Below are 24,605 nucleotides of genomic sequence, written 5' to 3'. Positions count from 1 at the left end.
AGTAGATTATTAAGACCAACTTTAACGTGATAAAAGAGTCTCTGGTAAAAGTAGAAGGAGTGCTGTTTCTTGTTTCCTGCAGTGGGTTAGGGTTAGGACTCTGAAATGTGCTCACCGTGTCAAAGTCAAAAGGCTAACTGAAGCTCACCTCATATTTTGAAGACGGTTAAACTGAAATCACTCTGGGAAAGCCGAGCACCCGCTCTGCTCGATAGCCGAGCGTGAAGAGAGCTGACTGAAGAAGGAAGAACAACAACCGCAGCAAATCAACGTTTACTCTCCTCCAGGTCACATATTCACCTAGTTTTCACTGCTTCATTCAAAGTTTTTTTTTTTTCTTTTGACGCTGTTTACACTAAAAAGTAGTCCTAAAACAAAAACAGTCATGAACTCATATAAAATATTTTTCCTCCCCTACTTCGAGCGCCCGTTCACGAGGGCTTCTGGCTCATCCTGCAATTTGAATTAGATAATTGTTTGTTTCTGTTATTTTTTATGTGACAAGTGTGTCCAGACTCCAGTTTGTTTGTTTGTTGTTTTGTATGCTGTCCTGTGAGGTGTCCTGTAATCGTACATTTATTTGTTGTTGTTGTTAGTACTTACCTTAGGACTATAAATAAAATGTAGCTTTTGTGCTAATTATGGAATATTTACATGATGCAATTTGCAGATATGTTCATTAAGGTGCACAGTCCTAATTCAATAAATAAATATTCTGCCTGCCTGGATTCCGCCATGTTTGTTTCCTCTAAAGTCTCATTTGACGGTGAGAGATTTAGTGAGATTTGAAGTGTTTAGAGTCAGGACTGGTAGTTGGTGAATGAATCTGTTAGTGTGTGCTGTGCTGTTTTGGTCTATTGTTGCTCTCCACACACTACAGGAACAAAAGTGTTTAATCTATCGTTATTTGTCTTAAAGGTGGCTCTCTCACATCTTTAACATTTTAGAAATCTTTCGGTGTGGGCCAGGCGTAACCTAAAAGCCCTTAAGGTCACTTTCACATATAAAGTGCGGTGGACTCTGTGTAATTCATGGGTGAAGTTGTAACAGTGCTGCCTTTCATTTGGCTCAGTTTGCTTTAACACTGCACTTTATCAAGATCAACAAAACAACGTCAAATGTCGTGTACCGTAACCGTCCACCACTAGTGGATTGTGACTGTAGCTCAGGTCAGTGGCTGCTGTCATCCAGCCTAATGCTGTACTATGACCTGAAAGTAAACAACAGGACAGTGGAACAATGGCATCCCGTAGCACGGTGCATTTTGGCACTATTTTAATCAATAAAATGGAGCATCAACACATGCTCACCTACGGTGAACCGAACTTTGACCTTCGTTTTTTAAGCGGACCAGAGTTAGGTTCTTTGGTCCACACCAGAGTTCATTTGAGCTTTCACACCACCCCAAACTAAACGGACTGTCCCACAAAGCACACCAGAGTTCGGACCAAACGGCATAAGTGTGAATGCACCCTTTATGTTGCAGACACTAGAGCCTGTATCTCTGGTGACGCAATCTACTGGAGCGATGGCAAAACTTTTTGTACCTTTTAGTCTTTTGAAATCATAAGTTTTGTAGAATAATGTCCACGTTAAAACTACCAGAAATCCCCTTAAAATCCTCCATTTAAAAAAAAAGAACAGATCAACTGTGAGCTCTGCTAAAGGGTGAAGGTGTTTCTGGGACCGCTGGGACTCAACGGCCCGTTAATCATGAATCACCCATGTTATTCACCCATGAATCCAAAGATCACACTGTGACAGTTTGCCATGGAGACTTTCTGATTCATGCACAGGTATAAATAATGGATCGGTGCCTGCTCGATGTCACAGGATGGGTTCTGGGGGCACTGGGACTAATCTCATTGGATCCTGCTCCTCGTGTGTGTGTGTGTGTGTGTGTGTGTGTGTGTGTCGGGGAGTGTGCACAAAGACACACAACAACACAAAGCAGAGAGACACACACACACAACACAAAGCAGCAGAACGAGCCCTGATGGGTTTCTGGCTGTTGACCAAAACAACAAATTTAATAAAGTTGTCACAGATCCAAATGGTTCCTCACAGAGTACAAATGAAACCTTTATACTCATCAGAGCTGGGACGGTACTTTGAAAACAGAGAGTTACAAGCTAACAATGACTTTACACAGAAAAGAACAACATCAAAGATACCTGAGGGACAGATCTGGTTTGCTGACATAAAGCTATATTATAAAAAACATGCGAGCAAATAAAGAAGCTTACTTGAGTTTATCACAAAGGCTGCCACACTTTCCACAGGTCTGACATAAACCGAAAAGGTTAAATACTCCACCACTCATGGGACAGATTTGTTTTGTAAACAGTATCTATCAGAGACTAGCATTCAGAAACAGTCCAGGTGGAGGCGTTCTGAAGCATTTGAAGCTATCCAACAGAGTTTCAGGAGAAGAACCGCCGTAAAGACGTTTTCCTAAGAGCCTTTAGTACCAGTACACTGAATCTGTGTGAGTTCACATTGTGTCATCATGGCAGAATCAAATAATGGCGATGGCTGTGAGGTATGAAAGAGCAGGGTCATCATCGAGAGTGATGCAATAATTTAAGAACTATAATCAGCGGATTCCTACTGAAGCATCCCCCACAATGCCGTCAGCAAGCAGAGGTGAACCTTTCACATGCGTTAATATTTGATTTAAATCTGTTTTCTACATGTTTGAGTTGTGGGAGCCAAAAGGGGCCATGCGGTATGGTATAGGTATCCGCTTGTCACTTCCTTCATGCTGTGGTTATGCAGATCTTCATGCAATATTTCCTTAATAAATAACCATCCACATTGAAATATGTGAACCTGGATCAGCTTCATATTCCGCCCTCTACACGCCCACATTCAAATACTTGAATAAGAACTACAGACTGCAGTCGTGTCATGTTTTTTTGTGTTTCTTTGGATTTGTACATCAAAGTGAAGGAGAGACATTTCTGCACACTCGATAACAGAGACTCTGCAAGCTTCTTGTTTTGGCATTGGCTATGTGCCACAGTAGCACATGTTCAATATATTTTAAATTACAATACATTTTTTATTAATCAATAAATACTAATTCCATGCGACCCCACAAGAGGTCGGGAACCTAAGGTTGGGAAAGCCTGTCTTAAACAAAAAAAATTATCTGACGCAAAGAAAAAGCACCTTCTTTTCCTATAATGACCAAAAGTTCTCCGTAGTTTCAGAAGTTAACAAAAAAAAAGAGTCAATGCAAATCACTGCAAATATAAATGTAGCCAAATAATTGCTATAAAGAACAAGTTAACTAACAACTGAATTACATGCTCTGTACTCCAAAACACTGATATTCATGAAGCCAAGTTTAAGATGCAAGAATCTGGAAACTTTACGAAGACAGTTTAAAAATAAAATGTGCAGAAGTTGCTGTGTCACAGGTTTGCAGTGAGAAATGCTCTGACTGTCAGCGAGTGTAAAAATATGATTTTCCTCTCATCTTTCACACTCAAACCCAAACAAGCACCCCGTCGCCACAAAGAGCTGAGCAGCTGCTTTAAGTTCTGCAGGCCGAGGATGTGCTGACGTGACCTCAATCCGCCGGCTCGCTGCCTACTTAGGTCACGGTCGTCTGGGCCTGTAAGAGCGTCTCCTTCATCAGGTCGGACTAAAGCCTCACACACACTGCCCATCAGCCGCATGGATTACAGGGCTAACTGCTAACACACATCTGAAGCTGTCTGCCTCACTGAGTCATGAGCTTGCTGCAGAGCTTCTCCACACACACAGAGATCATCACCTGAAAACACCAGAGTGTCGGCATCTTCTGCAAACATAAGCTCTAGAAATCCAGCTCTCTGTGAAGCATTAACACATCAGGGTGCAGCCAATAAATCCTCTACGGACATACATGGACGTGTTTACAGAATTAAGAGCAAAAATCCTGTTTAGCTCTCGTGTTGTGCATGAAACATGAGACCTGAATCTCATCCACAGTGAGATTCACAACATCAAATCTCCTGCTCCACTCCGTGTTCATGCTCACGTTAAGAAATTAAGTCACTAAAGGTTGCTGTTATCATTTTACTCACCTAGTCGTTGCTGAGATTTGGTTGCACAAAGTCAGATTTACGACCAAGTTCAAGTCCATCTCTGTGAAGACAAAACACAAGACATGAAAATTAGATTTCAAAGACAAAACTATGCATTTTGCAGAGAAAGTGTGGTCGCACTTGCTGAAAAAATGTACTACACAGCCAGGGGGCTCTCACTCGAAGCACTAACAAAAGATGCCGTCTAGGCTATAGGGGGAATCATGGGAGTAATTATCTCTGTTACTCCCCCCGCCCCACCACTGATGAAAATAAACTCAGAGTTAATTGTAGTCAAGACGCACGTGCGAAACCGAGCAGAGAAAGAGAATATGTTTACAGACGATGTATCCAGGTATAATTTACGTAACGTTTTTTTTATCACAGCATCACATGCAGCATCATTACAGCAGCTTTTAATAGCAATTCCCGCTTCCTTATTCATTAGGTGTTTCCATGGCAACGGTATGTCTGTCATGCCAGCCGCCACGATAAGACACGGGGTGTTACAACTATAAAATGAAGGATTTCTCTGGCTTTGATAACTGTAGAAAATATTGGAGGTTATGTAAGTACTATAACATATGGTTAGTTAAGTTATAATTAAGTTAATTAATTAAGTTATTTCAATTTGAGTTTATATTTAATTTGTGAAGGCAGTGTTTTTTTATTCTTACTCTTCTTCTGTTGGATATTAAAATGTAGGAGGTCTGACAGTGACAGCTCATCCTGTTTTTGAACTTCACACTGTCTGCTCTGCATGTCGGCTCCTGTTTATATTTGGGCCTGTAGCTGTGAAATGAATAAACATCAGGTTGATCCTCACGCCTCCCCGCTGACGGGGCCGTCCTCACTCACTCAGGTGAGGTGACACTACTGCCACGGCGACGACACTTCTTACTCCGCCTGTCAGCCTCTAAAGCTGCTTTAGGAGAGTCTCTGTCGGCTCGGGCTTGTTTATGTGAGGATGTGGCAGTAAACATCTCTGTGCGATGTTTGTGACAGGGAGAGGGAATACAAAACTGAGCTCTGATTGGCCGGTTTTCCGCTCCATGCAACACAAGAATACAATTGTATGTACTATGATTTTTAATTTAAAATTCATTAACAACTAAAAAAGTGGAAGAAAAGCTACTGAAACATCCTTCAACTTTAGGTTGTACAGCTTGTATGGACATGAAGCATATGAAAAATGACTAAAAGTTTCCAGACACAATGATTTTTCTCTGTTTCGACATTTGATAAGTTGTCTCTGTGCTTTTTCAGTAGATATGAAGTTTCAATCTTTTCAGATTATCACATCCTGTTTTTATTCACGTTGTTCACAACAGCTATTTAGGAATTGGTCTGGAATAACAGGGTCCATTTATTTGGTTTCGCGTTAGTTTACAAGCATTAATGTCAATAATGTTAAAGTAGTTTTAAGTCCACACATTGAATGTTCATTGTTCTGTCAGTGTTTGTTGGTTTAATAAAGTGATTTAAATGTATCTAGAAAATTTGTAGTTCAAGCTGTATTGATCAATCACGTATCAGCAGGCTTTGATGTGTGCAGGAAAAAAGGCTGCATGGACGACAAAAAGCAGGTCATACATTATCCACGCTTATCAGCTCCCATCAACGGTATTTTACCAATCATTTATTTGTCTCTATAAATAGATAAGGAATATACTGTATATCAAATATTTCAACTCGCGCCACAAATCTGCTTGACGCTGTGTTGTACCTGAAACGCATCAGAAGTGATCGATCCAAACTTGTTTTGTTCATTCTAGGACAGACCTGAAAGAGCTTAAATATTTTTCAAATTGGAATCATCACGTTATTTCAGCAAACGTAATTCCTGTTAACTGCAACTAAATCAACAGAAAATCAGCTTTTTCAAGCTCACAGCGCTAACGTGAGCCAGAGTGAAGAGGCCGACCAACTTCTGCTGAACTGAGACTCAACAGATGGACGGGAGCTTCTCCAGGGAATGTTAAGGACAAAGACATGACGCACAGTAAAAAGGCTTCACCAGAATGACTGAGAAATTTGCATCAGTTCCCAGAGTCTGTCAGACGACGATAGCGTACTTGTTCCTGGGTTGCAGGTCATTAAATCATGATATATGACTGCAGTCATGCTATAGTTTCATTAACTGCTGAGTCTTTTAAGTAAAGTCATGCAAACGAGTTACTCTGTCCAGAGAACTCTCTCATATTCATGCACGACATGGTCTCTCTTTCTGCAGTTTGAACTCTTCTTTCTATGCATCAGCTGTGTTCACACTGGAATGATTGCACTATGAGGGTTCATATAGTCTAACTTTGAAACGAGAGCATTGAAACCTCTTTGGAAGATTTGAACACCAAGCAGCAGATTGGGTTAAACTGAAGATGTAGCTCTGTCACTGAGACAAATACCTGCGAACACACCTGCTCACTGTCCCTCTGAGACACACTGATACTCTGACTGTGATGAATGAATTCATCTGCAGCAGCTGAGGATTTAACTGGAGTGAAATTTGCATGCACGCAGGGGAACAAGCGGCAGGAGAAGCTGTAACAGAGAGCGACGATTGGGTAACGTGCTGAAGCAGCTGATTGGTTGTTTGCACTCTCGAGCCAGTCAAACAAGTGTCTGTGTCCAACTCTGGAACGGCTCCACGTTTTTTTTTCATGCTGCACACTGGAGGGAGCAGATCCACTTAGCTTTTTCGCTGCACTGCCTCCTTTTTTCTTTGGCCGTTCATTTGACGAGCAGCCAGCCAGTAAGAGCACATTAAGTTTTAATCTGAGCGTGATGCATGCTTATCGCTCCTGACGGCCACAAATGAACTTTTGTCGCTGGCAGCCGCAGAGGGAAACAAAGCAGAAAGAGGCGAGGAGCGGAGCACTTTTTAAAGGCTCGTGTACTCAGTGTTTTTTAAAAGTCTGCACCGTTTGTATTCTCAGAGCAGGGAGAACAAAGGAGTGGTGGAGCTGTGCTGTTGAACCAGTGTCATATCAGGATGTTCCCATCGTCATTCATGTACAACACTTTCTCACGGGCAAAGTTTGAGGACTTTGTCGTCTGCATGAGAGGTACGAGGCTTTCACCTGTCTCCTTCCATGTGCAGGGCCACTTACAATAACTCAGTCATTTCATTTGCATTGATGTAACTAAAAATATGTCAGTTTACTTTGTGGAAAGACTAACTGGAAAGACTGGAAATCTAACAAGGAACCAACCAGGGTCCCGTGAAGGAAAAGAACCAATATGCAACTTTTCCACATTAAACTCCTAGTTGATCAGTTGATCTTTTAACTTTAAAACAGGCAGATGAGCATCTCTCTCCTGTCCACAGACACGATGTGAGCTCGGCATTGGGCTGCAGTTCTCTCCTGAGTTGTGCAAACGACTTTACTGTACTAGCCAGTTGGGCCATGACGGCAATGTGTGTTTTACAACAGTGCAGTTGATGTCAGAGACCTTCAGTGGGTGCCAAAGCGCACTAAACCAGATTCCTCGAATGTTGCTTTAAGTTATTATTTAACCCACACCATGATGTCGAGTTTATACCTACAACTAAAAAAATAGTTTTTGTGACTGAAAGTGACCCGATTGTTTCAGGTCAACAATAACAAAACATTTAAACACGAAGCGTACCTCCAGGAAGAAGCTGAAAGTTACCTTAAAACACTAGGCACTCGAGGGTTACAGTAAATAGTTGCTATATTTTAGTAGAGGCGCCTCTACTGTAAAAATAAAAAAAACTACGGTACAACTTGTATTTTTTGTTGTTGTGTTCTGGTATCCTCAGCTGCAAGGTTTGTACTGTAAAATTTAGCTTTTTTTACAGTGCAAAACTGACATTACATTGGCCTTGGGTAGATCTTTTAGATCACAACGTTGCCCTGTTTAAATCAAACTGTCCATTGAGAAGTGAACATTGGGCCTTTCTTAACACATAAAACATTATTCACTTTTCGGCGTAGCATCTCCGTCTCCATAGAAGGCCAAAGATGGTGAAGGCCAAACTATGAAACTTGAGGCTTCAAACAGATGGTCAATGAACTTATCTTTGACTTTGTGGGTGCTACGTCCACTTGTTATACACAGTCCATGGTAGGAATCAGCTCTAAACCGCACCACCTTTAATGCTTTAAAAGTTACCTACATTGGCAATGCTGCCCGCTCTGTCTGCTCTGGATTTACTCTCTATGATGAAAAGAGGAAGTGATTAACAACTTGTGCAAGCGTGCAGAAGCTGTCAACTTCTATCAGCAATGCTACACCCTGACAGAGACCTAATGGCCATAATTATATTAAAGAGAGCCACACAAACTGGCTCTAATGCCATCTCCGCACGCAGAAAAACCTTACATAAAAAATATAACTCTGCAGAGAATGACTTTATGGAACAACACAAGGATAATCAAAGTGAAATAATGTGTTTATATTGAGCAAGCTAAAGGCTGTTAAGCACTAAAGTCTGCTGTGAGTGCACAGATGATATAAAACTGATGCGATCATTCAGACGATGAAGACGTCTTCACTGGTTTTAAAGCCTGAAAACTGTTCTCTGCATGTCTCCCAGCTGTCAATCCTCTCTGCATGTAATGCTTAATGTTCTTCTGGGAGAAATAAGATCAAAGTTTGATCATCCCTGCAGGAGAAATGAGGTCACCGAAGTAATAAACAGGAAGGAGCTAAAGCAAAGAGAGACGGAGCAAACAGGGGATTCATGGGACAGAGTAACTCTACCACAGAGTTACAGAGAGGAGTTATGTGTTAAATGTGCCTCATGATGTATGCATGATTTAATAAATTAATAAAAGATCAGTTCAAGCACACATAATCTGTTTTTCTCTGATCCTTGAGGAGCTTTAGAGGAATCATTAAACAGTTAAATGCCTTGCTCAGGGGCTCCTCATGATGATTGCTGAAGGCAGAAGATGTATTAAACAATAAGGGTGAGGGACGGTGATCTTCACCACACCTGTGTTCTTTGTTCTTTGTTCTTTGTTTGCCTTCAGAGAACAATTTGTGAAGCAACCCAACTCCAGTTTCAACAGCTTGATAAGAATCACCTGGTTTAATTCTGTCGCCAGGGTGATATCAATCAAAATAATAACAAAAAGATGACATCAAGGCTGGCGGAGAATCATGGGAGTTCTCTCAGCTACCTTCCCCACCCTCGATGAAAATATATACCCTCTACATATTTAAGATCTAAATGTCCAGATTACAAATGGTTTATAATCTTTCCAGTAGACTGCAGTACTGAAACAAGCTATAATTATAAAGTTATCAAAGTACGTCCACTAAAAGTTGTGTTTTTTTTTGTCCCTGACAGGTTCACATTTTAAGTGTCTGACAACATTACAGGATGGATCCCAACAGAGACCGACCTTTCCTGTTACGCATCCTGTAAAATGTGCCTGAAACGTCGATGGCATACCCGAATGCTGTTTGGAATCATTAGTACTAAAAGTAAAAATAAGGTCTCTTTAGAAAGCTAACAGTCAGAAATTCTTCCAAAAATCATTAAACATGCACACCTGTTTTGAAATAAAGCAGACATACATCACAAATCGTTCTGATTGGTGAAGGGGCGATTCTACAGTCTGTTGGGGCCCTAGGCAAAAAATCCACCCTCCAACCAGCGTTCATCAGGGCAACAAGAGGGCAACCCCTTAAGCCTGGCTCACACTGTAGGATAATTGGCCAATTTGAGCTCCGATTCCTCCTTCCCGACAGTCGCAGGGTCGCTCCCGACTCGAGGCTGCTTGAAGCCGATTATCTGCTCAGATCATCTTGTAGTGTGAGCGGTACAAAGATCCAAACTTAACGTCCCCGATCTGCCCGGCGATCGTCTCGGACGCCCCAATTTATTTCAAACATGTTTAATATTTAGAATTTAAAATCTTGACGTTTACGTCATGAAAGGGTCCGGCAGAAGTTGTGTGTGACTACAATATAATCACGAGAGACAAGGGAGGACTGTAGTCATGGCGACCATTAACTTTTCTGGACAGATCATCAGTGCAGCACATTTCTGAAACTTGTATCCATATATCTATCAGCACAGTTGAGCGCAATTGGGCTGTTATAGACAGATAAGAAAAGGGGCAGACACCATCACTTTCTCTTTCACAAAAAGGTCTCTTTGTTGGTATCTTTCCTGTGATGTTAAAGAAGCTGTTTAAAAGTGGCTATGCCAGCTTAGTCTTTACAAAATAAACCATATGGAGCGCAGTTTTTATGGAAAAGACTCCTCAATTCAAGACATCAAGTGAGCAGCGGAGCTTGCCGGTGTGTCTTTAGGCGAATTGTATTTGTGCAGTGGGTTTGCACCGTCAGAAGTTCTTCTGAAAGAATAGTCAACTAAAACTCCAAGAGCTAGAGTAACATCTAGTTACGCTGCTCTGTCTGACAGGATGATCAAACATCTTTGATTTCTTTGATTATGTTAAAACCCCTGAAACACCTTAATTTGTGAGCGGCGATAGAAAAGCTTCAAACAGCTGTGAGTTGTGTCACTCTGCAGGAAGTATTAGAAACAACATACAGGCTGCTTTGGTAAAAAGACCAAAGTCAAACCAAATGAAGACACAAACTCACTTAAAGAGGCAGCATTCTGACGAGCCTGATGCCTTGAAGAGAGTGATGAAGCAGCTTTTTGTGGTTTTCAAAATCATCTTCCTCTTTTACAAAAAGGTCTCTCTCTGTTTGGAGCCTTTCTGTAATGTTGAGAAAATAAATCTAGAACCATCAGTGACAAAAACAGGCTTAAGTTGACGTGTTTAGTTTGGGAATATTGGCTCAGAAATATGTTTCAGCTGTCAAGTCAAGTTTCACTGCTGCAAGCTGAAGAACTCCACCGGAGCAATTCAAAATCTTCTGGCACTTTATGTATTTTAACTTAAGATATGCACAAAGAGAATCTAGATTCAAAACGTTTGGAACAATTTAAATTTCTCTTGAATCAATCATCGTTTTTGAAACCATCTCCATTCACTCTAAAATACAGTGATGCAAAAAGGCAGCTGCATTTCTGTTTCTCTCTGAGCCAAAAACTAACTTTACATCACACTATAAAACCTGTGCTCTGTTTATTAAGAACATAAAGTCTCCCCGTGTTCTTGTTCTCATTTACATATTTTTCTGTTTCACACACACTCTGTTCACTCTCTCTCCTCGTGTCTCCAGAGAGCGAGTCTGCTGCTCTGTGGAGTAAAGGCTGAAATAGTGTTTTTAACACCAACAATGGGACTCTCTCTGGTGGATGGGTTGTTGCAGTAGCTATACATACAGATAATTTATTTTTAAAAAGCATGGAAGTTACCTCATAGAACTCATTACTGACTCTCTGTCTCACACGCACACACACACATACACGTGTACCTAACTAACAGGAGACTATCAGTCTACACTATACAAGTGTAGACTACTCTTTCTGGTCATTTTAAAAATACAAAAAAGCAATCCCACCTTTACTTGTGATGTCTTTAACCATAATATTATAAACACATACACAGATGAGTGGCATATACTCCTGACACACGTTATCCGCCATGGCACATGCCACTGCTGCAGTTACGGTTATTTAATCATAAAGGCTCCTCTACACCAGGGGTTGGGTACAGTGTACAGAGGAACACTGCAGTGAAGCTTGGTATCCGACACCAAAGAAATGAGGAAGGGGTGCAATGTGGGGGCGTTTCAGAGCCTACACAGAGAATGAGCTGCCCCCCCATCAGCGGCATTAGAAAAACAACACCAGCATGCTGCTGTTCCACAGGTGGCCACAATCCTCTTTGGATCTGGGCGACACTCTTCTTGCTGGTTGTCTTACTTTTTCTACTCTTTGTCTACTTTAAAACACTTATTCTACTTTTTGCATACATACCTTAGCGATGAAGTTGATGCTGAGCTTTGATTCCTTACCTCCACCTGAAACATGATCAGCGCCTGTGGGGTGTTAGTGAACACTCAAGTGTGATCAGGAAGTAATCAAATGGAAAAGACCACTTCTGTGTTAAATAACAGGATCGGATCTCAGCTGGATTTGATTTGCACGTTCACCATTTCGTATTATTTTAATGAAAGTATAAGTGTTGTTTGCCATTGTTGTACTACTGCAGGAGATTGATTAGAGACACTTCAGAGAGTCCTCTGCAGCAGAAACACAATCATTACTGTAATAAGAATCAGGAAGTGACTGTGTGGAAACTACAGGAAGCTTTATGGTTCATTATGGAGCAGTAACACCGAGTACAGAGTGAGCTGGCTGCTTTTCTTTCAGCATGCAGAGTTTTTAAACATGTGTGTGTGTGTACAGGTTCTTCTCTGATAGGTGACCTGTTTGAGTGAGAATACTGCAATTAAATTGGTTGAGCACACTAAAGCCTGAGGTCTATTTATCTGTCATGCCAAGTTGATCTGATTAGCTGGGATAAATCCAGGGACCTCTGCAAACAAACACACACTCACTCACTCACTCACACCGTGCATCCTCTTGGGCAGCCTCACAGCGATGCTATGCTACAAAGACCTGAGCGCGTTGTTGCCTGGGTTCAGACCGTACAGAGGAGGCTCATGGGAGAGTGCAGCTGCATATATTTCATGCACTGCTTCCTCATCAGCTTCTTCATCAGCATCGAGGGAGAACAACTCCCACTACAGCTTAAACTGACTGACTGACTGCATGTTTACTGAGAAGGACTGCAAATGGATCATTCCAGGTGTGAAAATGTTCAATCCATGTATTATTATAAGATTTCTCTTTTTTATTGACTTTCACCCAGGAGGCTTTGTTTACTCGTAATGTTTCTTTTTCCACACAAGAGATTTGAATTTGTAAGTTTAAGGAGAAAAAAGAGTCAGTGTCAATACTTTGGATTATTTTATTCTACATGGATGAGACAACCAATTAGCAGAAACACTAAGAAACTCATTAAATGCAAAAAAAAATAGAGCAGGCATACTTTAAAATGCAAATTTAATTAAGTTATTACAATTAAATTACAGTACGGCATCAGATCACCTTGAGACAAAAAGAGAATTTGTTGCATTATTCATTAAAACTTTTGTTTTTAACTGCACTGATCTCATATTTCATTCGTAGGTATCTGTCTCTTTAAATCAGTTTATCTCATATTTTGTTGCTTTGAGTTTATTTCATTCATCAATCAAAGAAAATGATTAAATCCAAACATAAAGTCTCAATCTTGAATGAAAAGGAGCAGAAAGAAGAAAAATCTAATATTATCTGCCCCTTTTTCACAGCACAGGGATTAACAAAACACATAATTAAAAATAAATATTACACACATTATAACTACTTCACTCAGTATTAAAGAGAGATTTCTCCTCATTCACCTTTATCTTTATCTCTCTGACATGTAGAGTGTTTGAAAAAACAGTCTGTCTCTATTGTTCCTTGGTGGTGGTGCTGGTGTCCAAACTAATCTACCAACTATTTCAGTCTGCTTCTTTAATAATGGCAAACTTTTATGCTTATCCCCCAGAATCCTCCTTGTTTGAAGCATCCAACAACATCTAATCAAGTTTTGGAACTGCTAGCTTAAATAACCTTATATGCTCACTTGTTAATGAATGAGGATGGAAACTACGACACTAAAGTTAAGTTAACTGAAGTTAAAATAAACGTAAGACTTGTTACCTTGCACGGGTGTAGATTATCACTATGTTAGAATGGCACTTGGTGCAGAGAACTAAGGACTTGTTTAGGACTCTAAATTCAAAGTGTAGGACTCTGGACTTGACTGGAGACTCGCCTATCTTTTAGGACTTGACCCGGGACTTGTGACTTAATTGTGACTTGTAAAACAATAACTTTGTCCGAACTCTGGTAAAAAACAAAACCATATAGAGATATCAAGTGTTTTTCTTGTCACTATTAGTATCAGTTGCTAATCGAGGTTTCACCAAAGTTTTAACAATCTGTTGAGAGTAATTTAGGAAAGGGGGCACCTAGCCCTGCTAGCCCATTTATACCAGCCGTCCCTGCTAATGCGTATTCTTGAACAATAATGACTTTATAAAATATTATATAATAGACAGTGAGTGGCCAAGAAGTGGGCGCATCCACTCTCACCTGACCTATTGGAGTTAGCACAACTGTTTTAAAGTTAGAGAACGGTGTGCTTTCCGTTCCCTTTAATTCATAGAACATGTGATATTAATCGACATGGTAGGTTTTAGCCAGCGTTAAACATCCTGTTTGGTTATGTTCATTGGCAAAATGAACAGCCGACTCCTCAGATATATTTTAGAACTAAACATTTACAATCAACCTGTCAAGCAGAGGTAGCCCCGTTCTTACTCCTCCCCTGCTTCCTGGTCTCGTTGACTGTAAATGGGCCCATTATTAACTAAAATGAACATCATGCTGTAGTGAAGAAGGCTTGGAACTAGAGATTGAGACCAACAACTTTTCACGAAAATGTCTACAAAGGTAATAAATCAACTGAGAGGGTAACAACACGTCTAAAATCATGATTCGATTCTTTAAACTTTAGCTCAGATCCACCTGGTCCGTCTGTTTTTATTGGAAATAAGACCGGAGCAGACAGTGAGATGTCAGAGAGCAAGAGTTTTTTTCTCCATCCTCCGAACTTCAAGTGTTTGAGTCCTCTGAGTCACAGAGCACCAAGCTTTTGTATTTTATAATAATTTCCATCAGCTAAAAGAATGAGTCATCGCCTCCTCAGTCCTGCAAAAGTCTGCTCAGTGTGGAGAGAAATATAACTTTAGGAGGTGCTGAGATCTCCCACACACACATTTCGATAAATATACATCACACAGCATGTACACAATAATTACTGATTCTCCAGCAGCCTGTCTGTGTTTTCTCTCCAGACGCCTGATTCCAGCCAGAGATGATCTCTGCACCTCTCAGCTCTCTGTGTAAACTCGTTCAGAATCTCCTCGCTAACAGCAGAATGGCCTGCGTGGTTCACAAGGTGAGGAGGACGTTTACCTGTGGGAGTCCAACCGACTGGACATTGACATATTTTATACATCTGACTGAAACAAGGAGAACTACACCCGTTGAGTACAGAGTCGTTAAATAAAATTGAACATTTTTTGAGCACACTGTCTGTAATGGAAAGAACAAGGATTTACATAGTCCAACCTGATTGGTCATATTTTGACTATTGTCAACTGATTGTTGAATTTCTTTATTTACAGCACTCACTGATCCATATTCCTATTTGCTACATGAGATAAACCACGTAATTAAACTACTTGTCTTCTTGGAGTAACAATTTATTCTATGACAGGACTTGATCCATCATTTTTCTCACTCATTAAGTCTGCATTAAGGTGACCTTATAACAATATTACAATTCCAAATCAGAAAGCACACACACTGACGGCCCAGCTGTGGAACATCAGTGTTTGTGTGGATCCATCCACCACAGCAGCCACAATCTACACATTTGTCAGACCACCAACAAAGAAACGATTTTCCTGTTTTTTGACGTACCATATTAAGATTTACTGGACTATCACGATCATAATATTCCAGCAAAAACAGTCCTGCTGCATCGTCAAGAGTCCCAACCATCCATATCCAGTGAAAGATTTCATCCAAACACATTACTAGGACCCGACCGATATGAATGTTTCTGGGCCGATACCGGTATCGATATTGGGTAGGGAAAAATTCCGATATCGGCCGATATCTTTCTTAGATCTATAAAATGTGTAGGGATCAATGGATATACATGTTCACATTTATCGTGCTGATCCCTCAAATGCAGTTATCAAACACTTGTGGAAAACATATATAACGAACACAAGATTGTCACTCATCTGGAGAGTAACTACGCATGTACGTGCATCACCGCTTTGCGCTCTGGAGAGTGATAATGCTTGTTGTAATCAATATATCACACTCTGCTGGTGAAAGAGAACTGCTAGTGTAACACAATGAAACTCAAATCAAATGCTATCTGATTGGTCAATAAATCAAGTAAAATCAGCGCAGTCACTGAATATGCTAATATCGGCCGATATTATCGTCTGGCCGATTAATCGGTCGGGCTCTACACATTACACCCTGAAAGATCCATGGACTGCTTCAAATTTGTCATTTCTCTTGTTGGCTTTATTTTCCCCTATAGTAATTCATATTTATTTCATCATTTTTCTTTAAAATTAACTTCAGCCTCAAAATTCAGCTTTAACTCTTTTCATATATATAGTTTAATTTCAGTATCAGTTCCACAGTGAATACATGGATTATATTTATTTTCCTGTATGTAGTTCATGAAATGACAATACATAATTTTTTGTCTTTCCTGATTGTACTGTACGAGCTCTACAAGCCCAAAACTAACAGACAAACTATTTCAACTGATATAAAAAATAATGAAGTCAAATGTGCTTCCAGTAACAGTCTGAGTCAAACACGCAAAAGAACACATCATGTAGATAATAATCATCATAATTGTGCCCACTGTGATTCTCCAACACAGCAGCTTATAACTAGTACCCTAATATAATACACACATATACACACAGACAAACACTCAAACACACAGCAAATCTCCATCCCTGTATCTGCAGACAAACAGCTTCATTAAAGTCAGATTAAAATGTGTCAACAAAGAAGGAGAGAATAATGACATCATCTCAGTGTGTTTACACAAAGCATTTGATTAGAGTGGAGTATATATCACAGTCTGCATCCAAATGTAGTCCACATTTTAACTCAATATATGTTAATCTGCCATAGAAAATGCTAACGAATGCGTGTCTCCATCCACTTGTGTTATGCAGATTTGTGTGAGTGAGGCTCATTGTTGGTGGTGTTAATTCTCTTGGCGCTAATTAAACCATGGCAGAAAAAGTAGAAGAAAGAAGCGAAGGCATCATTAAAAGAGTTTGAGATAAACCACTATCAGACAAAAACATCGTGAACATGTGATAAAACACAACAGCTCAGTTTGTTTCAGGTCTTAGATCAGATTTTTTGTTTCTTCAGAAGAAGCTACAATGTTTGTCACACTTTTTCTTTACTCTGATTTTTTAAACACAAATCCTCCACCTCAGTCTGTAAAAAATGAGAAAAAAATAAGAAAATATTTGTGGTCTCTCTGCTTGACACAGATTGGAAATGCCTGTAAAAATGTTCTTAAATCAGGTCGATGGAAACCTCTTGGACGTGTATGTATATCTTGATCAGGAGAGACAGGTGAATTAAGAAAACTATTTATTACAATGGATAACTTGGAAATGTGACTCGAAAGAAATACTTTGGGGTTGGACTCTATGGGGTGGTTGATGTGTTTGGAGAAATACAATTCTGATCGTCGACAGAATAAATGTGAAATGCGAAATGTGAGTGAGTGTGTGTAAGAAGAATGAATGAGAGATAGACCCGATATATATTTTCATGCATAGTGCAGCTGCTGTACAACGTGTAGATTTAAATAAAACAACATTAAGAAAATGTGAGGATTATTACTAAATTGTGTGTGAAACGCCATTTACCCCTCCTCTTATAAAAACTGGAACTAGATTAAATGACATATATAAATATATAATTTGTCCTAAATCGGAGAGAATAAACCCCTTTAATAATCTTTAATCTAAATATCAGAGAATAAACACTGACAATAATCTTTAATTCCCCTCGTCCTTCTCAGTCTTAGTATCTTCATAAGTATTCGATTTTCTACAATCATGTGTCTCTGAATGCTCTTAGATCACGTGTTATAACAGATATGTTTCCATATCCATAAACTTGATCTTCACTATGTATAAACTGTGTAGATATCAGCTGATGCCTGACTGTATATCAGCCTTTTCTTTTCTTCTTTTTTTCAGGTTATGAATAAATAACATACTTTTGATCCATCCTTTTTCCTTTCTTTGTTATAGAACAATTATTATTCTACTTCTGAAAGTATCTGAAAGTAAATCTCCTCTGAGCATGAAAAAAAAGAAAGAAACTACAAGGAACTCCCAGGTAACTTATCTGTTTGCCGCCTCTACGTGTAAGGTCCTGAAGTTTAATTTAATCCTTCCTGATCTGATACTGAACTCGTGCGAGTAGTGTATATCCATCAAAGATTTCCTCTTTCTTTCATTCAAATGTCCAACGTGTAACTGCCCATGAATCTTTGCTGTGGAAACATTTCAAACAGGCTGTTTCATCTGACGCCTATCCCACGATACAGCGATGACAGGCTCATAGAATAACTCAACAGAATCCTGTTGTGGATGGCTTCATGTTTAATAATATTTTATGTTTTCTTTTACCCACATGTTAAAGCAAATGTTGTGAAACTAATCCAGTGGTTTAATGGAGCACAATCACACAGCTGCTGTTCCCAGAATGTAATGCATCACATTGAATTTAACATCACAAAAAGGTCTTTAACTTGGACCCGTACTTTCAGGGCTGTTTATGGGCCCATGACCTCACTTTTACAGCATTTCTTACAACAAGGTTATGAAGGTTGACTTATAGTTTCCTCTCTAGTGTCCGTTCAGTGGATTTAAAGATAGGGTTGGTCATTTTCTCCAGATACGCTTTTTTAAGAATTTGAAATTGTCTTTAGGACCTGACAGAAATGAATAATTTTTGTGCTCGTGTAGTAAGTGAGGGGCGTGGCTTTTGAGGGAGTACAAAAGGGGAGGGGGAATGCTACTTTCACAATCATGCTAGTTTTTGAAAATGGTCAACCCTGCCTTTTAAAAGCTCTGTGTGGTAAATAATTTATTTTATTCAAGGAAATCTCACCAAGAACACACAGAAACTGTAAATGAATCCTGTCTTGGCATTAACATTCGCTTGAGACCTGAAATTGTTCCCAGCTAAAGAAAAGACAGCTGAGTGTCCCCTCCACCATTGTTGTTGACAAAGTTGATATCAGAAGCCCCGCCCCTTCTTAATTTTTATTGGTCAGGGAGAGAGAAGAGACATTTAAAAGCGTGGCGATGTTCTAATAAGTTTTACCTTTTTTTCAACTGAGAGTGCAGCGACAAAAAACTTCTGAACACTGACCTACATTTCCAAAAATCTGCATTAATGGACACTGACCCTTAATCTCACAAGAGTTGAATAAATAACAGAGATTTCTTACAAGTCCTGATTATAAATACAGGCTTGTTTTCTTTTTGCTGTGACTGTTTAAGGTGTCCTCTTCCAGCTTATAAAAAATGTTTAAATGTCTGATCAAACCTGGAATAATCTTGATAATGTGACTGTAAAGGGCAGTATCTGATTGGTTTTATGTCCCTGCATGTCTTTCAGGATCGATCTGCTGGTTGTCGGTCAGATGAGCCAACATGTCTGCTCCTCCTGATCTCCTTTGTCCTGCCTGTGAGAGGCGTCTCTGACGGATGAGGGTCTCCTCTTAAAGGTCTAATTTTAGAAAAGAAAGGGGCTTACATAGAGTTTTAAAGTAGTGATTAAATCAGACCTGAGAGCAGGGCTCATTGACACCTCCTTCATTAAGAGGAGGATCTTCACTTTAACTCCACCTGAGTAATACTTCACTCAGAGGGTCCTTCTCGTGTGTTATGAAAGTGTCTGAAGAGATAAGACGTTTTTAAAAGGAGCCAGACGAATGGAGTTCAGCTCTGCCGCCTGCTTGACTGTTATCAGCATCCGCGTTGTTCACCTGAGCTCGTTTAAATGCTGTCTTACCAAAGCTGGCTTCACATCAGACAATTTTCATATCTTAACCGATCTGAAAAACTTGGGAGACCACAAACATGAGGACAACTGAATTCTAACATAATAATAGACCACATTGGCAAACGAGTAATTGTTTAATCTCAATTATCCTGTTTTCAATTGACAGCCCGACGTTTAACCAAAAATCTTTATATGTTCCATCTATCTCCATTTGTTTTGACAAAATAATAAAGGACTTCTGTGGTTTTATTTAGTCTCAGCAGCAAATAAATCCTGCTCCAACATGTAGATTAATCCACATTCACTTAAAATAGTCCCCACAAACACAGGTAACCTTTTTTTTAAATTCATGTTTTACAGTTTAAAAGCAACAGATTAATGCAGCCGTTTATTTTGAGAGCGGAGCTGCTTAAATAATAAGACTGTGTCTCCCCGCTGGTCAGTAGGACAGTCCTTTAAATACAAGACTATTTATACGCTGATCTAATGTGCACACTCACAGCCACACAAACACACACACACACACACGGATGCACAGCCACACACATACAGATCTCATTTAAAGCACATACACTTACAGAGGACAGAATTAAATGTTATTTATAACCTGACCTGTTTCCTGCAGACACACACACACACACACACACACACACTCACACCGATGTATTTAATTGGTGTGTGTGAGATGTAGATGTGTATATTTATAGGTGTGCTAATGTTGTTTGTGAAAGAACAAATCTGGTATTCTTTATTCAAACAGATAAATAGGATCTGTTAGCTTTTAAAACCACATTTTCCTTAAACTCTGGAAAACTTACTTAAAAAAAATGTTCAGAGAATTCAATAACATTTTTTTTAATTCAATTAAAAGCTACAAAAAGTATTTTCCATCTTCAAATAAACAGTTTAATGTCAGAGACTTTACAAACAGACACAATAAAGTGAGATTATTATTATTATTATTTTGAAGGGACATGTGAGCCTCTGTTACTTGTTCTGAAAACATCCCGTGTGCATTCAGTTTGGCAGCTGTCTCTCACTTCCTGTGTGTTTGTGTGTTCCCACCAGACATGAAACAATCCTCAAAACTATAAATATTTGAACAGCAGCTCGATAAGCAACAGCACAATTTCCAGAGAAAAATAATGCCAGGAAACAACGTTCATTTCTGAGTTTCATACATTAGACATGAGCACATTTCAAATCTGCAGCGTGTTGAATGTTTATATGATTGAATCCCAAGGGACAGAATGTAAAGAAAATAATTTCAGCAACACAAACAATGTGTTTTAAAACAAAGCACATTAATGTGGATGCCGGATGATGACCTGCAGAGTTTTCTCTTTTTAATTTAGCATTTTTAAAAGCTTAACATCGAAATTAAATGTTTTTTTTTATTGGACTTTGTTTGTGTTGTGCGTGGTCCATGATAAGAATCATATTTGATTAATTCTGCAGCTATAGTTTGCAAACACAGCAAGACATTGAAATCGGTTCTCTATTGTAAAGACATCAGTGGTGCACGGTTCAATATATCAAACAAGCTTGCAGGACCAAAATGTAAGATATTTACTTAAGTAAATTATAAAGTGACCTTACTATAATCTCTGACAACAATGCAGCAGCAGTATGTCCTCCTTCTAAGTTTAGATTCTGGTCCTGAATGCTCTGGATTTTTTTGAACCAGAGAAGGTAGGCAGTTTTAAGGCACCCCCACACAGCCGTTTTGGACGCCCCTCTGTTTGCCAGATATGAGAGCAGTTTTTACAGCAAACCTATGCAGGTGATGCATCAAGAAGCCGGCAAGTGATCTGGTTCAAATAAAAGTTATTCTACCTGAACTTACCTACTTACTTACCTACCTACCTGAAAGCATCTTCATGTTTCTAACAAGCTCATCGGGCAGAAATGTAAAACTAGGATAAATATTTTGTAGATGCTTTTGAAACAATTTAGAGAGATTGGAATGTAAAAGTTTTCAAGAGTGATGCAGAGCTGGTAAAACACTGAAGCTTCAGTGTCGACGACATGGCAACCTGCACACCATGCACATTGACTCTAGGGAGGAGGGGGCGGGGGGAGACAGGCCTCCAATATTTTCAATTTGGACTGCAGTACCTCTTTTAAACACTATGTGTCAGAGTTACATATTGCTCCTTTAAAAAGGTCCCACATATTTAATCGTATACTTGTACATTATTTTTGGCGCAAATTATAGAACAAAAATGAAGTGACACCCGGTTATAAAACCCTGGAGGAATAAAATATTATTTATTCCTCTGATTCATCTATTTTTCATTTAATCCACCCAACCAGTCCACACCACAAAGATTCCTCTCTTGAGCACCACATGAAAATAATGTTGTGTGATTTAATCTGGATGTTAAAATTCGATGTTTGGATTCAAACTGAGAATATATATCCAAGTGTAAGAATAAAGCAGGTATGAGTGTGTCTGTGTTGTTGTGTGTGTGTGTGTGTGTGTGTGTGTGTGTAACCTCATTACCAATTTAATCTGCCTGCCACCTCACTGAGTCACACATTTGGTCACACCAGCTCTCCAAACACCCAGAATCCAGAGATATTTATAACTTGTCCCTGTAGCTGCGTTTCTCTGACTTCTTCACCAGCTGCTGCATGTTTGTTCAGTTCACACACACACACACACACACACACACACACACACACACACACACACACACACACACACACACACACACACACACACACACACACACACACACACACACACACACACACACACACACACACACACACACACACACACACACACACACACACACACCTCTTTGGTACATGCTGTTCCACACATGTTTGAAATCAGTGAACGCCTGTAATCAAGCTTGGGGACATTAGGAGACTGTAACGCCCCAAGAAAACACTTGTTTTATAAGACAAGTATCTTAAAACATTTCTGCAGAAGTAAGACCCTTTAAAAATGCTTGATGTTAATCCAGTTTAAAATAAAGAATATGACAGCTAGAGCCTTGTTCCTTTTGCAGCTATAAGCAAAGACTTGCATTTCTGGTACCAAGATTTTATACTTTTTGATGATGATGTCATTTGACTGCACAATGTAAAAACATGATTTAAAGAATATTACCAGGAGATCATTTCTGACCTTCTATATGAAAGCCAATAGGGCTCAACAGTCTGGTTCCAGAAGTAAAAATGCCATTTATTTTCTCTATAGTTGATTTGATTATTAGCCATAATGTCATAACCATCTGAGGAGACTCACTACAAGCTACCTGGGTTTGAGATCAACTTCAAAAAACATGGTTTATTTACGATATCTAGGAGAATAACTACACCACCCACGATCAGAGTGTCACAGCGACGTCTCTGATTAGTGGAGTTTGCTGTTACCATGACAATGTTTCCCACCCCTCTGATAGTTTTGCTGGCAGGCTAGCTCGTTAGTTAGACATGAAACTAGATATTACACTACTGTTATTAACAGTATAAACACTAAACAACAACACATAAATAAAGACGAAAGTTACATTAAAGAAGAAAATATATCATTCCCAATGGATTGTGGGAAGGGTAGTTCCTTGACTCCGGACAAAATAGACACAGTCTTGTACCTTTGCTTTTTTTCTCTGTTTTTTAATGTTTTATAGTCATGAGTATTGGGGTAGCTGGTTGTCTTGGTTCCAGGCTTCAATTTTGTTAAAACGTCAATGGAGGATTTGAATGGGGAAATTTACCAAGCTTCAGACTTAAACAGGGGATTAAATAAGTTTGTTCTTCTTCCTTCTCCTTTTTGAGCATGTAAAATGTGATATCGGAGTGATGACGAATGAAGGACTTTGACTTTTCTTTGTTTTGCTGTGTATTTGTGATTTGTGTTTTTTTGATTTGTTTTCTGTATGTTATTAAATACACCTATCTTTGTTATTTATTACATGTCAAAATAAACACATAATCAATTCATCTATGTTCTACTCCAGAAACCCCTGAGTGAAGAAACTGTGGCTACATCCAGCTTATTCATGCAGTCTATGTTTTCATGCCATCATTTGCACCTTTGTTGATAAAGTCATCTGCGTTCATATTTTCAGTAAATATGTCTCAGAAAGAAACTTCATTCTGGCTGCTCGGAGTAATCGTTTCATAAACTCCTACATAAAATGTTTTAATTTAAAAAGTGAAACAGTTATAACTTACTACACTTAAATAACATTTAGACCGTACAGATTAAAAATGTGCACATGAGTATATTCCATGAAATGACATCACAGTGAACAAGAAACCAAGGTGTGAAGGTGAACTCAGCCGCTGAAGAAGAGGGAGGCATTTTGTTTTCCCTGCAGCTCAGGATTTTGATTTATTTCTGGGTTAAAGCCTGAAAAGATGTTTGGGCAAAAAGCAGTCATAAATATTCTGTTGAAGGAGGATGTGAGGAAGATGCTCACACAGGGATCATTGGTACAAATAAAAACGGATAAATATTTGATATCTAAGTATCAGAGCTGTTATCACGATTGATTCAGATTCATGCTTTAGCACATCAACAGACTGGTCCTCGCCAGTGTGTGTGTGTGTGTGAGTCATTAATAAAACACACTGCATGTCTGCAGGGGCGTTTAAGTAATTTGTAATCAACATAGCCACGGGATGTATGACACAATTATTCATTAAAGTGTGCTTTTTATCTCAGAGTGCCGGGGTTAACCCAGAGAGATTTAATCTGCGAGGACTCGCTTTATGGAAGTCAGCTGGAAGTCAGCGCAGTCTGATCCGTTCTTCTGCTGCTGAGGCCACGCGCGATCTGTTTGTTCATCCTTTATTACAACGAGAGGCGGAAAAGTCAGCAAGAAAACTCAGACAGGAGGAGAGGAAATGTACTGAAC

The 24,605-nt window shown here is 39.4% G+C and overlaps 1 protein-coding gene across 2 annotated transcripts in view; it reads right to left on the bottom strand.

Annotated features, from left to right (window-relative positions):
- Positions 1–24,605, bottom strand: part of lrfn2b (leucine rich repeat and fibronectin type III domain containing 2b) — a 153,064-nt gene that overhangs the window by 106,986 nt on the left and 21,473 nt on the right. For both annotated transcript variants that reach the window (XM_065963729.1, XM_065963730.1), the window contains exon 2: positions 4,077–4,137. The gene's annotated coding sequence lies outside the window, so the exon portion shown is untranslated. The remainder of the gene's footprint in view (positions 1–4,076; positions 4,138–24,605) is intronic.

Source organism: Labrus bergylta, chromosome 15 (assembly GCF_963930695.1).
Source record: "Labrus bergylta chromosome 15, fLabBer1.1, whole genome shotgun sequence".
Classification (NCBI taxonomy): Eukaryota; Metazoa; Chordata; class Actinopteri; order Labriformes; family Labridae; genus Labrus; species Labrus bergylta.
Note: the sequence above shows the minus strand (reverse complement) of the source record. Positions and strands in the feature narration are given on the sequence as shown.